Source organism: Halichoeres trimaculatus, unplaced genomic scaffold (genome assembly GCF_033239565.1).
Source record: "Halichoeres trimaculatus isolate MK-OKI-2021-1 unplaced genomic scaffold, fHalTri1.1 fHalTri1_scaffold_19, whole genome shotgun sequence".
NCBI classification, from domain to species: domain Eukaryota; kingdom Metazoa; phylum Chordata; class Actinopteri; order Labriformes; family Labridae; genus Halichoeres; species Halichoeres trimaculatus.
In genome coordinates this window covers 16,102,822-16,116,788 of record NW_027437197.1, presented here as the reverse complement: position 1 = coordinate 16,116,788, position 13,967 = coordinate 16,102,822, and the positions used below count along the sequence as shown (strand labels likewise).

The 13,967-nt window shown below is 39.3% G+C and overlaps 1 protein-coding gene across 1 annotated transcript in view; it reads left to right on the top strand.

Moving 5' to 3' along the window:
• Window positions 1-7,111: 7,111 nt before the first annotated feature.
• Window positions 7,112-13,967, top strand: part of nck2a (NCK adaptor protein 2a) — a 42,935-nt gene continuing 36,079 nt past the window's right edge. The window contains exon 1 of the mRNA XM_074695388.1: window positions 7,112-7,343. The gene's annotated coding sequence lies outside the window, so the exon portion shown is untranslated. The remainder of the gene's footprint in view (window positions 7,344-13,967) is intronic.

Below are 13,967 nucleotides of genomic sequence, written 5' to 3'. Positions count from 1 at the left end.
TAGTCTTTGCATCTTTCTTGTATTCAGCTGGCACAAAGTCACACCCCCCTTTCTCTCTGCTCCGGTTCGAGGCCTCCAACTCAGCTGCTAAGGCCAGGGGGATAAAGTTGCAGCTGTCTGGGCACCGTGAAGCTATCGTGATGCTGAAGCCTGGTGCTTACTGCTGCTGCAAATACAGCAACCAGAAAGGTCAAGCCAGGCAGACCCCATCAACACCAATGGACTGTTAATCATTACTGCAACGGCAACCAATTGAACTGGAATTTCTTTGGGTCCTCCAAGACCCTGTATAATCTTCTGGAGGAAGTTCACTCCATTGCAAGCTGTCAAACAGGTTGAAATGGATCCGGGCAACTGAGAACGTGCAACGTCATAATAAACGTCTCAGATGGGCAATTAGCCTTGATGAAGAGGGAGGGAATCATTTTGGGCTCCCTTTGTGGGGATAAGGTTTCTTGCAGCTTGGGGAGTGTGCAGCACCGATTTGTTTAGGACCACCAAAGTCATAATATAATGTTGAAAACCTTATGTATACAAAGGATTGTCTGAGGTTTAGAGAAATATTATAATTTGTTTTCTGTTGAGAGTTATATGAGAGGATGGTAACCACATTAGTTTCTATTTCTGTTCGATATAGAGTTACTGCTAGCAACAGTTAGCTAAACTTAGCACAAGGACAGGATGGGGCAGGATGCAGGAGTAGGTTACCGAGCCAACCTGGCTGATGAGGGATGTGAGGAAGTACAGAAAAACAAAAACAAAACAAAAGCATAAAAGGGCAAAAACATGGCAACTTTTTTGTTAAGCTAAGCTAAGCTTATTACCTGTAGTAGGCTATAACAGGTAGGAGGGATAGGTTGGTAATTTTGAAGTGGGATTCTTTTATTGGAAAGTTTATTTCCCACAAAATATAGTCAGCACTGCACCTGTACAGAGAAGCTAAAGCTAAAGAGCTCAAGTTCTTGCTGAAATGAAAAGGTCATTGCAAAAGGATCTCTGAACTGGTTTGTTACATGCTAGAGGAGTGGGCCACAAACACCAAGGTATTCCCATAGCCGTCTCGCAGACAGACCTGCAGAAGGCTGGCCAATCAGAGGAAAGGGAGCTTGTAGAGATGGGGGCCTTAAGGAGACAGCAGCTAAAAAGAAATTAGGGTTTTCTTAAACACCAGCGTGAGAAAATAGGAATTGTATTGAGCTTTAAATCATGTGAAGGTACTACAGAGGCATGAGAGAAACCGAATAAAGACTTAAAAAAGAAAATGACCCCCTCTTTAAGTAACATTATGCTCTTAGGCCTCTACAAACTTTAAAGATTGGGGAAAGGGATGACTTCCTCTGCCCATTTCCCAGTACCAAATGTTTCTGAGTATGATTTAAATCTGGCTCAAAGCCAATGATGAAAATTTGTTGTGTCCCAGAACTCGTTCTACTTCATTCAAGAAACTCGCTGAAGGTACTTTTCCCTGAATGACTTGGGGGATTCCAACCCATGAATCACTTTATGGAGATGAATATTGACAGCATGTGACTTTTAAATATTCTGCAATGAGTTTGTGTTTTTACAGAATATTGCATTACATTATCATGTGGCAGACGCTGAAGATAAATATGCAAAATTATTAAATAAAAGTTTTTCTAACAAAGATGGGACTTTACTGCAAGAGTGAAGTCTGCCAAGGAATCATGCTGAAGCTGTGGCATCAGAGAGCTGAGGGTTTAGATGAACATTTTTCTCCATGTAGATGACAGAGGTGGAGTACTATGCAGGAGTAGCTTTTTCTGGCTGGAGTGCACCTGTCTCCTCGGCACATTTCAGAAGTTTGTGTTTCTTTGTCCTCTGACATTCAATTCATGACCATGATTAAAAGCCTCCCGTGCTCATTTCCACTCAAACTTCCCTCAGTGCCATCGCAGTGATGTGGCTCTCTATATATGACACAGCAAATCTTCAGTCATCAGCCTGGTGTTGTGTTCCCAGACCACTAAATCCCTGCAGGGATTGGTGGGATGTTTCAGCCCCAGCAGTCACCAGACACTTTATTTAGATGCTGGAGTTCTCTTTGTTCTTTTTCACTGTTGCATGCAAAGTCACATGAGCATCATTACATTAAGACATACTAGAACTCCTTATTCTCTCTAACAATGTGGATGATAATGTGATTTTTCCAATTCAGTTTTCCAGGAAGATAGTTCAAACATCAGTCTTTATTTAACCTGTAATGTATAGCTTTCTTTCTCTGGTTTTACATGGCAATCTCGTCTTTATAACTTCCTTCTTCTCTCACATCTCCTAGAGGTCAAAAGAGCCACATTCTCCTCCCACCTCACTTATCTGGGCAACAACTGGGGCCCTCTGTCTCTGGCCGTGTTTATCTCACTAATTCTGTCTGCAGCAAAGCATGGACAGCTGTCATGGTGGCACTCTGGCAGCTCGTTCCCAGCCTCGTGTACCAGAATACAGATCCAAAAGATTCTGGGAGCTGGTGGGAGATGGAGGCTGGTGATGCTATGGCAGCTGGATGCCAACTGTGTCCGCTGGTATCTACTTTGTAATGCTGTTAGGCTCTTAGTTATTCTGCTGTTCTGACGAGGTTTGGTGAGGGAGATGTTTAACGTGTCTTTTACAGGCGTCATTTCTGATTGGAATCTTTAAGTTGACAACTCAATCTTGCATCCCTTGACCCCACAACAAGAACACATCCACACACACACACACACGTGTCTTGCACATTATTCATAATTTACATTCCCCAGGGCCTTGAATGTGTAACATAGCACAGAAGCCACTAGTTCAACACACACATCATCACTTCTTTTCAAGCGGACTCTGAGGACGGCGTCTTCCTGTAGGAATAAACCTGTATTTCCATGGCGGCTGTAACTGAAGCTGCGCTCGGCTGCAGTGCTCTCAGCAGTCACTCAGTGGGATGATCTGGAGTGGGGAGTGAGAATATGAGGGGCGTGGATCTAAAATGGAAGACATCCTGCTTATAGCAGCGGCAGATAGAGCGCTGACAAGTGTTACTCAGCCATGATTAATAAGTCAAGCCCTCCTTGGCCTTCAGTGAGGAGGGTATGAGAGAGAAACTGTCCCAGTCGTTTTACACTTTTGCAGCAGCTTTGAATACCGCACAGGGAAGTAACATCAGTGTATAACATTACATCTACGTCAGAGGGATGTTTTTGTGTTTTGATGTGGATTGTTCAGTTATCCTGATCAAAAATGAAAACAATTTAACATGAGGCTGGCCACTTTTGATGCTCCAAAGCTGGCAATGATTTTTTAAAATTATTATTTTATTGTTACAAAGCCCCCCCCCCCCCCCCCCCCCCCAATTCTTTCACTCCTATTTAAGATGGCTTTGTCTGATGACACACACATTTGCTTGACAAATGTCTTTGACCAAAATGGCGCATTACTGAAGTTTTTTTCTCTAAGGAAGTTGGCCAGTGTGTGGGATTTTTCGTTTTCTTCTGTTAAATTTGGATTCTTTTGTCTTCATCTAACACACCTGCCCGAGGAGTAGATGTGCGAAGATCTATGCCGTTCCTGTTGCTACAAAGCTTGCAACAAGGTATGAAACATTTAATCAGGAGTGAGACATTTTTTTTTTTTTACTCAAGTGCTTTAGTTTTCCAGTTCAGTTTAAAATATGTGTAAAACAAAACAAAACAAAACAAAACAAAAAAACAGTTCCTCAAATTACCACTTGAGACAGGCTCCAAAAGCCAAGCAAACCCCATCTTGACTCACTTAGTTTCAGAGCAGAATAAAACACATCCAGAAGACAAAGAGAAGGAGCGCTAACCTGGACTCCGCAGAGTTTGATTGAGGTGCTCTTTGGAAAGGGATTAAAAAGGTCCTTGAAAAAGAAAGAAGAGACTCCAAGGCACTCTCTTGAGACTATTAAAATGCCTTTATTTTATCGGCATGGTCATGTGGACCTTAAAAACAAACTTCGGCTCGTTTCGGCATCAAGCCTTCATCAGGAAGTCATGCAAAAATTTTTTGCATGTTTTTAAAGTCCACATGACCATGCTGATAAAAATAAAGGCATTTTAATAGTATTAAGAGAGTGCCTTGGAGTCTCTTCTTTTTGTTTCAATAAACACACCCAGAGTTTGGTATCTGGTCTGGTCAAATCACAGTAAAATCCCAGAGATCAGATGTTTAAGAGACTCATTTTCTAACCATCAAATCTAATCAAGCAGGAACAGATTTTACCTCTATCAGTAATTAATGTCTAGTTGGACTCTTGTAAGTTGTTGACAGTGTTCAATAACAGGCAGGAGTTTTATCAGAGTGACTCAGCAGCTGTGGTCTTGTAAAGTTCTGAATGTGTGATGAGGTTTACCGCTCCCTCTGTGACGCTCTGCCCCCTTGTGATGGGAAACCCAACAATGTGACTCTGGATCTCTGAGAGCGAGACACTTTTCTTTCAAATAAAGTGAATTTGTTCAATTCTGGATGCAGCAAAATATTTTATTTCTCCAGGTCTGTAATTCCAGTTTAACATCCCATAAAAAAATTGAAAACAAACCCTGAAAGATGTTCATTTCCCAGTTTAGTTGTAAAAATGAAATTAGCCAGGTGAGGGTGCTGTGGAACAAGAAACAAATTTATGTGTTTGAACCTGTGTGCTTTTCCTATCTTTGCAGTGAAATAAGTGATTATTGGATATTTGAGACAACAGAGAAATGATTTCTAAATATGAAAACTGCACCAATATAGCATTATAGGCAAAAAAATTGCATTTTCAGCCTCTATAGTGGACACTTCCCCGAAGGAACGTTGATGATAAGATGACAAATCCTGAGCTCATGTCATTCTGATGCTGTCACTGTGTGCTCATGATTCACTCCTTCACATCTTTAAGAGCTCACAGTCATTTAACTGCACTGCACAATACGCTATTCTAGTCTGTCATGTACAAGACTTAACATGTTTTCATTGTTCAACTCCATTCTTCAAACCAGTGGTTCCCTAAAGTAGGAGCTAGGAGGTCAGTAAAAGCCTTCTAAAATCAAAAACTAATTTCAATTGCATGTTTCATCAATTATTATTAAATTATGAACTAAAGTAGTGGTTAAATTTGAAATAAAATAAAATAAAGCAAATGTTGAAGACAAAGTTGAGAAGCAAGAAGAGAGAGTTGTGTTTTTCCTGCTGAAAATGGTTTCTGTGATTAATTTTGCAGTGACAGAGAACATAGGAGCCTAAGTGTCAAACAGAAAAAGGACAGAAAAGCAGAAGAAAGCTTAAGTGATACAGCCCAAGCTAAAGGCTAAAAGGGCTAAGCTGTTTGTGATAATGTTCATTCCAACCCACATGCAGCAGTTATTGTGCAGTGGTCTGAGAGTCCATCAGTGAAATGTGAGTGAGATTACGTTAGCTCTGACATGACCAGGACTCAGGTGAACCCTGTCATGTCATGCCAATGCTCATGCTAGTACTAAAAATACACATTTCCGACACTTCTCGCAGCATTGAGCTGTCAGGAGTGCTATGTATGGACAGCCACTAAACTACTGTATGAACTGACAGTTTGCTTGTTGTCACATTAGCTTATGGATACATCTTAGTATCGGGCTGCTAGCGCTACATATAGCTAGCTACTGACATTTAGTACAAACTTACAACTTTACCTGTTACCTTAAAAAACAGTGCTACATAACTGTACTGATTAATACCTTACCTAAAACGTTGACTTGAAGAAAGAAAATTAGTTTCAAAACAAACACACGGCTCGTTAAAAGTCATATTTTTCTGACAGTGAAAGTGACAGTAAACCAGACAAAAACTCCTCACTGGGGCTTTAAGTTGATTTAAGTTGAACATAGCATCTTGATTCAAAAACCTGAGCTGATGTATCCGGTCAAAACTGGACAGGTTTGTGTTGGATAATAAAATTTGATATCAACTTACAAAATATAATTACATGTATAATCTCATTTTTTATTGCTTGTAGTTTTGCCGTTTTATTTCTAAAGGGATGCAGAGAGCTCTCAGAAAGTTTTAAATAAAGTTCAGTTTGTAGTAATAATCTAACTTCCTTTTTATAATCAGTAAGGGGCGTTATAGTCCCGTAGACTCGGTCCCTTCTCCTCTGGCGTTGTCCTGTGCGAGTCCCGGCGTTGGTGACGTCAACAACGGGACCGGCAGACAAGCTCACGGAAAACAGCTGATTAGCGCCGGAAGACAAGAACTGTACTTTCAAAGTAAAAGCCTCTACTTTTTAATAGCTATTTCAAAGGTAACTTTGTTTTTAAGCTACTTTTGGTTGAATTGGAGTGAATTTAGATAAACTAATAGTCAAAAATTTTGCATCAGGGTATTTTGCTAAATATTGTGTAATGCAAACATGATCCAAATCCTATAACTTTACATAAGGTGTAAGAAGACAACCCTTTTACTTGTTCTCCTCAATTGGGAAATTTGAGAACAAGAAACAAGGAAAGTGCAAAAATTACAATAATAATATATGAAATAGAATGATGTAAAAAAAAATCAATCTCGAATAGAAAAATATGTGCTGAATTATTTTATTACAAGAAGTATGTTAAGAACTAATATATTATTATAAAACTTGCACAAACTCATTATGTAAAGATAAAAAAATATAAATACTAAGATGGTGAAGAGATATTGAACACATTAGGGGTGAAGTGTAGTTTTAACCTCACCATAAATAAAACATTTTGTTTAATTTTTTTTATGAGTAATTGATTTTATGTATTTATCTTGTGTACTTCATTCTTTGATAATCTTACTTTTTTATGTATTATCAAAAAAAGTATCGTAAGATTGTTCAGTCAGAGTTTTTTTCTTGAAGACTCTTGACTGAAGACTGAAGAGATGTTATTATTATTAATATTAATATTATTATTATTATTAGTATTATTATTGATAATAATAATAATAATAATAATAATAATAATAATAATAATAATAATAATAATAAGTCCTGCACAGTCCAGAATGGTAACAACACAAGTGGTCAAGTTAAGTCAGATAATACAGCTGCAAGTTGTGCAAAGCAGCGACCCATTCGCTGTTTTATTTTGAAATATCAAACCGGAAGTGTAAAGTCCATGCGGTTCAGCTTGACGTGAGTGATTGATGAGAAGGCAGTCAGCCTGCGACAGAAAAATACGCGAGGTTGGGCAGTACATGCTTAGTCTGTGTTGTAAAAGAAAGAAATATCTGGATATCCGGTGATATGTGGATGTAAAACCAGTTATTGTCGCTTTGTCTCGGGTTAGTTTTTATTGTTTGGCTCCTTCGGTTCTGTTTTTGGTGTGTGTCGCCGTTTGCCCATTCTCACTGGAGTGAACACTAAGGTAAGGCTGCAACCGCAAACCAAGTGTGTTAAGTTAGAACAGTCAGACGGGATACCCTGCTTTTTTTCTGGCTCTAAAAACCAGCTGAAGTTGTATTCTTGTTTGTGTTTGTGTTTCTCTCAAACAGTCGTAAAAGTTGCCTCAGAAATGGCAGCTTTCTCGTCTCACTTTCTACATTTGACGCTGGGTCTTTGTCCACTGAGTGGGTGAAGTGGAGCAGCGAGAGCCTCGCTTTATCCTGCATTTGTGCTTGTTTTGCTTCAATAGAGCGTTTGTTCGGCTTAAATGATCATTCTCACTATCAAACGTGTAGTTTAACACCAGTCAGTCATGTATTTTCCGACATTTTTACCACTTCTCAAAGGCCTGTGAGCTCAGGCTGACACAACAATCAACAGCAGGTCTCTAGTCGTCTCTTCTCTTCAAGACATCTGCTTTCTTCAACTTATTTGAAGCATTTTTTTTATTCTTTTCTAGAATTGAAAATGATATTTAATCTTTTGTACGCCACCAGAGTGCTTTATGAGTCAGGGCTTCTCTGAACCTCACACAATGAACCACATTTTGCCATAACAGCATAGACTGAGGCGTCTGGTGCCACATGCAGAGCTTGTCAGTTGTTTCTAGTGGCTCTTATTGTAACTGCAGCACCTATCCTCATTATGAATGTCTGATTGATTGCATTGTCCTGCCTTCCATCTGGAGAAACCTTATCCAAGTGTCCGTAAATCTGTTTTCTTCTTGTTTTCTTGAGAAGAATTAGACCAAGGTTCTGTTTTTACTATATGGATTTATCTTATTCTGCGTTTAAGAAAAGCAGGCACACCTTTTCTGCAGACACACCCTCTTTTAAGATCCTAATGCAGAGTCTAGGGCAAGTTTCACTCAGCAATGACAGGTATGTAGAAGGCAAGTGCAATAAAAGACTGCAGGGCCAGTATTGCAGAAACTTCCTCTCTTACATCATAAGGTCACAGCCTTTGCAGGGATTGAGAATGCTTTGCACACTTGACATTTTTAAGCCCTCAAGTGTGTTAAAAATGTACTCAGTGTGCTTACACATTTCCTATTTTATTCCATTATATTTATATTAAGGTTCTATTGCAAATCAAGATAAAATATCAAAGATCTGGAGATAATTGCTAGACTTTTCATGACTTTACCTCAAGTACAAGATTTTAAAAATACTGATACTTATGATGGTAATGTTGGTGCTCATTCCCTGATTACATAACCGAAAATTAGTCAGTAACAGTTGTGGTCGTCTATGGGTTAGTAATCTACAACCTCAAGTCCAATAAAGTAGAGACACTGTGTTAATTGTTGCTAGAAAAGGAATTTAATGCTTTTCAAATCATTAAAAAAAGTATATGAAGTAGAGAGTAGTGAGAGGAAGACACATTATCATGAAAAATATATGTTAATTTTAAGAGTTTTGTCAAAAAAAAATGGAATTGGGAGAAAAAAGTAACAGACAACTTAAAAAAGTTGTGCAATAATAAAAAAAAAAAACAATTTAAAACATTCTGAGGAGCATCCTCATACTAATTACATTGAGTTGCGACAGGTTAGTCCTCTTTAAATAAGGTAGTCCTTCATCCCATCTCCAAATTCATTATTCAACAGCCAGTTACATTATTAACGAACAGATTTTTCATTGTTTAATTATCCTGGATTAATAAATTTATAATTATTGAACTTCATCATGAAAAGATAGCATATTCTAGACCCATGGTACCTAATATGAAACACTGTCAAGTAAAAATTTAAATAAACCCTTAAAGCTAAATATTTTAAAGTTAAAGCTGCACTCTGTTTGACAAACTCCACGAAGAACAGGATGTGCACGGTGTGACACTTAATCACTTACAGAGTGTGAAAACATTTAAGGTTCATCAAGCTTCACTGTGGAGAGAAACCAGCAGATTAATTCATCACGGCTCGTTACTCTGCAATCAAACACACACACATAAAAAAAGAAAAACATGAGGACCGAGCTTATTATCTCATCAGCAAAGATTAGTTTTGAACAGTGTTAAAATATTCCTCACAGGTGGCTCACTTTTTAATCTCATGAACCTTGTGAGATTGCTGTGATTTCTTTTTATCTGGCTGGAATTTGATCTTGTCTGTTCTGCTGAACCATAACTAGTTAAAAATTAAAACCTTTCGAAAAACAACTGCAAGGTGTTCACAGTAAAAGTCTGCATTAAACACCTTTGTTTGCTCAGTGTTTCAACCTTTGAGCAGATCAAATGATTTCCTGCATGCTGTTCCCGTTACTTTCACGTTGAGGAAATAAAAGTAATCATCATCAACTTGGAGAGCTGATAGCAGAATTTTCATCATGAAAAAACCTTTTAAACATGTACACAGTGTTGTAGATATCATAAAACTTCAACATTGAATCTTTCTGAATCTCTGAAACTAGCTAAGAGTTAATTCTGTGTCTTGAATAAAAATGTGCAAGCTTTTGACCTCACACACTCATTTAATAATCTACCACATATAATGATTAATCCATTTGTCAAAAATTAACTCAATGAATGAATGAATATCCACTGTCATAGAATAATGTCCATGAAAAACGTTTGAACTCGAAGCTGTGTAGTAACATCTCAATTTGTCCAACTTTCTCCAAGGCCAAAACTGTTACATTTTTTGAAGCATTTGAGACTTACTTTAGCTTCTATCAGCAGAGACATACTCTTGATTATCAGTGAAGATCATTTCAGTTTTTCACGTAAGAGAGGATACATAGCAATATCTAAAAAGTTTAATATTTCTTATCCACAAAGCTAAAATCAATTATTTCTGTTAGACTGTGGATTTTTTTTATCTTGCTCCCTAACCCTTGAAAACTGCAGAAAAACTCATAGTTAGATTCAAAGTACTTGTCTAGTACCTACCATTTTTCAGAGCACTTTATATGGTAAATAATTCATACCTTTGAATAGGATGAGACTAAATATTTACAAGCTGTGGTAAATGTTTCACTGCTTCAGCTCGTGTACGAGGCTTGACCTGTTGACAGAAACAACTCATGTAAGTCCAGAGTTTATCATGAACCTCGATCAAAACAGGAGAAAACAGAGGCTGATTTTTATAACTGGTTAATCTTTCTACCACTCACCTCATTGTGTGTTCACAGATGGGGGTTTCTGAAGTGAATTTGAGCCCATGCAGTGAGTTCCACTACAGAGTCATGTCTGTTTTTAAAGCAGTGTTGCTCAAGGCCCCAAATATCCCAGTTAACCACTATCAGTTATCAATCTTGTCCCTTTTCTGCATTGGTTTCACCTGATTCTTTTAACCTTTAATGGTGGTATGCACCCTAGATGATAATACTGTAATTCATTGCAATTTTAGAGGCTTGACCTCTCAAGAATGCATTTATTACACAGTAATGTAACTAAGTCTGCTTGCTTTATCCTCTCAAAGTTTATGACTCAAAGTTAAAGAGATTCTCTGACAAAAACAACAGTTTTACATCCTTGACTAACTGCCTTGTGTGTTTACAGTTCCTTTGTGAATCCAGGTTTGTTCCTCTAGGAGAAACAGTGCATGGAGTAGACATCATTGTCAAATTTGGTATTTAGTCTTTGTGTCGAACAAGCGTTTGCCTCCCTAATCTCTGTCGGAGAGGGGCAGGAATTAATAAGTGTAGGCACAGATGGGCGGTCAGCAGACATAATGTTGGTGGTGAGATAAAGGTCAACCTATTGTCATTGTAATCATGTCTAATCTGAGGAATGGACGGCCATTAAACGGACAGAACCTCCCGTTATGACAATAGACCCCCTGTCTGTGATCCCATGACTGAGGAAGAGGATTTGTGGTAGAATGAAACAGAAGGCACAGGTTGTCATGTTGTGTAAATTTGGTCCAGTTTGTCATTCTGGTTTCAGTCAGCACATAAACAAAAACTAAGGCTTCACCGCTCTGGACAAACAGTTGATATCCAGACAGAAGCCTCCGTCTCTTAATCCTGTAACCAACACCTTCGTTTTTCCTGCTTCTTCTCAGAGGTTTAGAGTTTCAGTCCTCTCTTCTTTGCTTCCTCTTTGTTCCTGTTAGTTTGTCCACTCACTCCTCCTCCTCGTCCTTCATCTCTATCATCACCTCCCTCCTCCGCCACTTCCTAATTCGTGCCCAACAACTGAACTAACAGGCTGCTGGCTCCAGTGTCCTTGTGTCATCACCGGGCGCTGAGCCTAATCCGTCTCTGTGACACTGAGGGGTAGACCATGGTACTGTATCTCAGCTGCACACCCACACAAAGCCCCAGCCGTGGACTCTGTGGTGTGTGGATGATGCATGATGGTGTTGTGACCTGAGGTGGCCTAAGTGGTGATAACAGAAGATTGTGACTTCAAAGTATTCTCATTTTTGACACTTTTTTGTTTTACGTGACAGAAGACAAAAGACTCAGGACTTCAGGAAACTGTAAACCTCCTGTGGTCTTGTGGGAGATTACTTTCAGGAAGATTGTAAATTTGACCCTTCCTCTCCCTACAGAGAAACACGTCCATAAATTCATAAACAGACTGAGAACTGCTTGTTAAATAGTAATCAGGAGCCATCAGCTCCCCCACATTCTCCTCCAGTGTGTGTGTGGGGTTCATATTACACAGTAGAAAATTGGTACTTAAAGCCATGAAGGGAGACAGAGAGAGCAGTGAAACCCAAGACCTCTTAGCAGGAGACGATAAACCTTGGACCAAAGTTCAGGACCTCATGTACGTCTGCACACACACTTGAGCACAGGTTCATCATGAAAATTGACATTTTTCCCATCAAAACTATCAAAAACTTAGGATTTCCTGGCAAAACAATGACAGATAATGCTCACAGTGTCCAAATATCTGTGCTATTGTTCCTGTCCTCAGCCTGTTGTTTAAACTCGACAGCAGGGAGCCATGTTAGCTGCCTTAGTTTGTTTCAGGCTGTGTGTGTATTTGAAAGCATGAAACGCCTCCAGCTAAGAGAGGAGAAAACTCTTACACAATCATCTATCTTACAGTAACACTATTTACGGTTAAAGACAGGACAAAATTTGGCTTTAAAGAGGGGTATTGTGCATTTTTAGGGTTTATTCGGTCCCTGTTGTCACCCTTGAGTAGCTTTACATTTTATTGCTAAAAATGATCCTAGTTTTCTCACTCTAAGCTCCCCTTTCAACAAATCACCTTCTCTTTAATTGTCCAGCGTTTTAAAGGCCTGTGCGGCGGGAAGAGCTATGGACAGACCTTGGTGTTTGAGGCCCGTACCTCCAACTTTTCAGTACTGGTGAAAAATTTTCTAAAGAGGCATGAGTAATTAGGTACTTTTATAGGTACCAACCGAATCCTGTCAAAAGTACCGGGTACCGATTCACGTAAAATCGAAAGGTACCATTTTCAGATACCTAACGCATCCTTGTGACTGTGAGGGAGAGGAAGAGTAGACCATTTTCCATGCTGGACAATGAACACAGCATTGCAAGGTTATATATTGAAGAATAAATATGATAAATTGAAAAAAGGGAGATTTTATTAACAAATTCTTTTTTTCATTGCATAAATGCAAAAAAAGTACAGGAAATCGAGTACCGATACCGACTGCCAGGTACCAGCCAGGCATTGGTACCATATGGTTTCAAATATGAAAGGTACACAGTCCTATTTTTAAGCAATGACATTATATAACGAGAGGACCGTTTTGTTTACAGACAGATTCAGCGATTTCTACAACATATGAATATGTGGCTGTTTGGAAATCAGCATGTTTAGTGCAGAATACCCCAGCTTTAAGGATTTTAAAAGCATGTCCGTGTTAGATTTGAAATTTGCATCATTGTTGCGCATGCTGCTCGGAGTGATCAGTGATCAGGATGGCATATGAAATGTAGAGATTTCTGTAGCTCACACACGTTTGAAGTTGAGTCTTTAGTTTGAGTTTGTTCCATCGTGTTGTTTTCAGCCAAGGCTTTGCAGGCCCTTCATGCTCTAATTGATTTAATTAAGTGGACGTTCTCCCCTATGGCTGTGCAGACGCACAGACCGTCACTATGTAGACAAACATAGAGTTATCTCACCCAGAGTGCGAGGCCTTATCTGCATTTCACAGAAGGATCCACGATCCAAAGTGTCCCTCAGAGCGCCGCAGCCCACGCTACACGCTGCGTCCCTCCGAGGTTCAGCCTCATTGACAATCCTCACTGCAACTGTGAACACTCTGAAAGGCACCGCAGCCCGAGTAAACATTATGATTCACACTTGTTAAGTGATTTTCCCCAATGAGAGCTGAAAAAGTCCATATGCTGCTCACATTTTGTGACACAGGCATGTGGATAATTTCCTTCCACCGTAACCTTTTGCTTCGTTTCTCATCTCTTTAATGTTAACTCTAGTTGAAACAGACCTTGTGTCTCCTGCAAACTGAGATAATACCGCTCCCGCTTTGATCCAGAGGAATCTCTGATCCCACGACATTTTCTGCCCTGATTAATCCTGATTTGGAATGACCAATTACCAACGCACTGTCAGCTTTAATGTTAGCCCGGGAAAGGACTGAAACACGGACACACAATCTTCCTCCATGACACGACACGTTTCCAGCTGTTCCTTTCACCTGCTGGCCGTG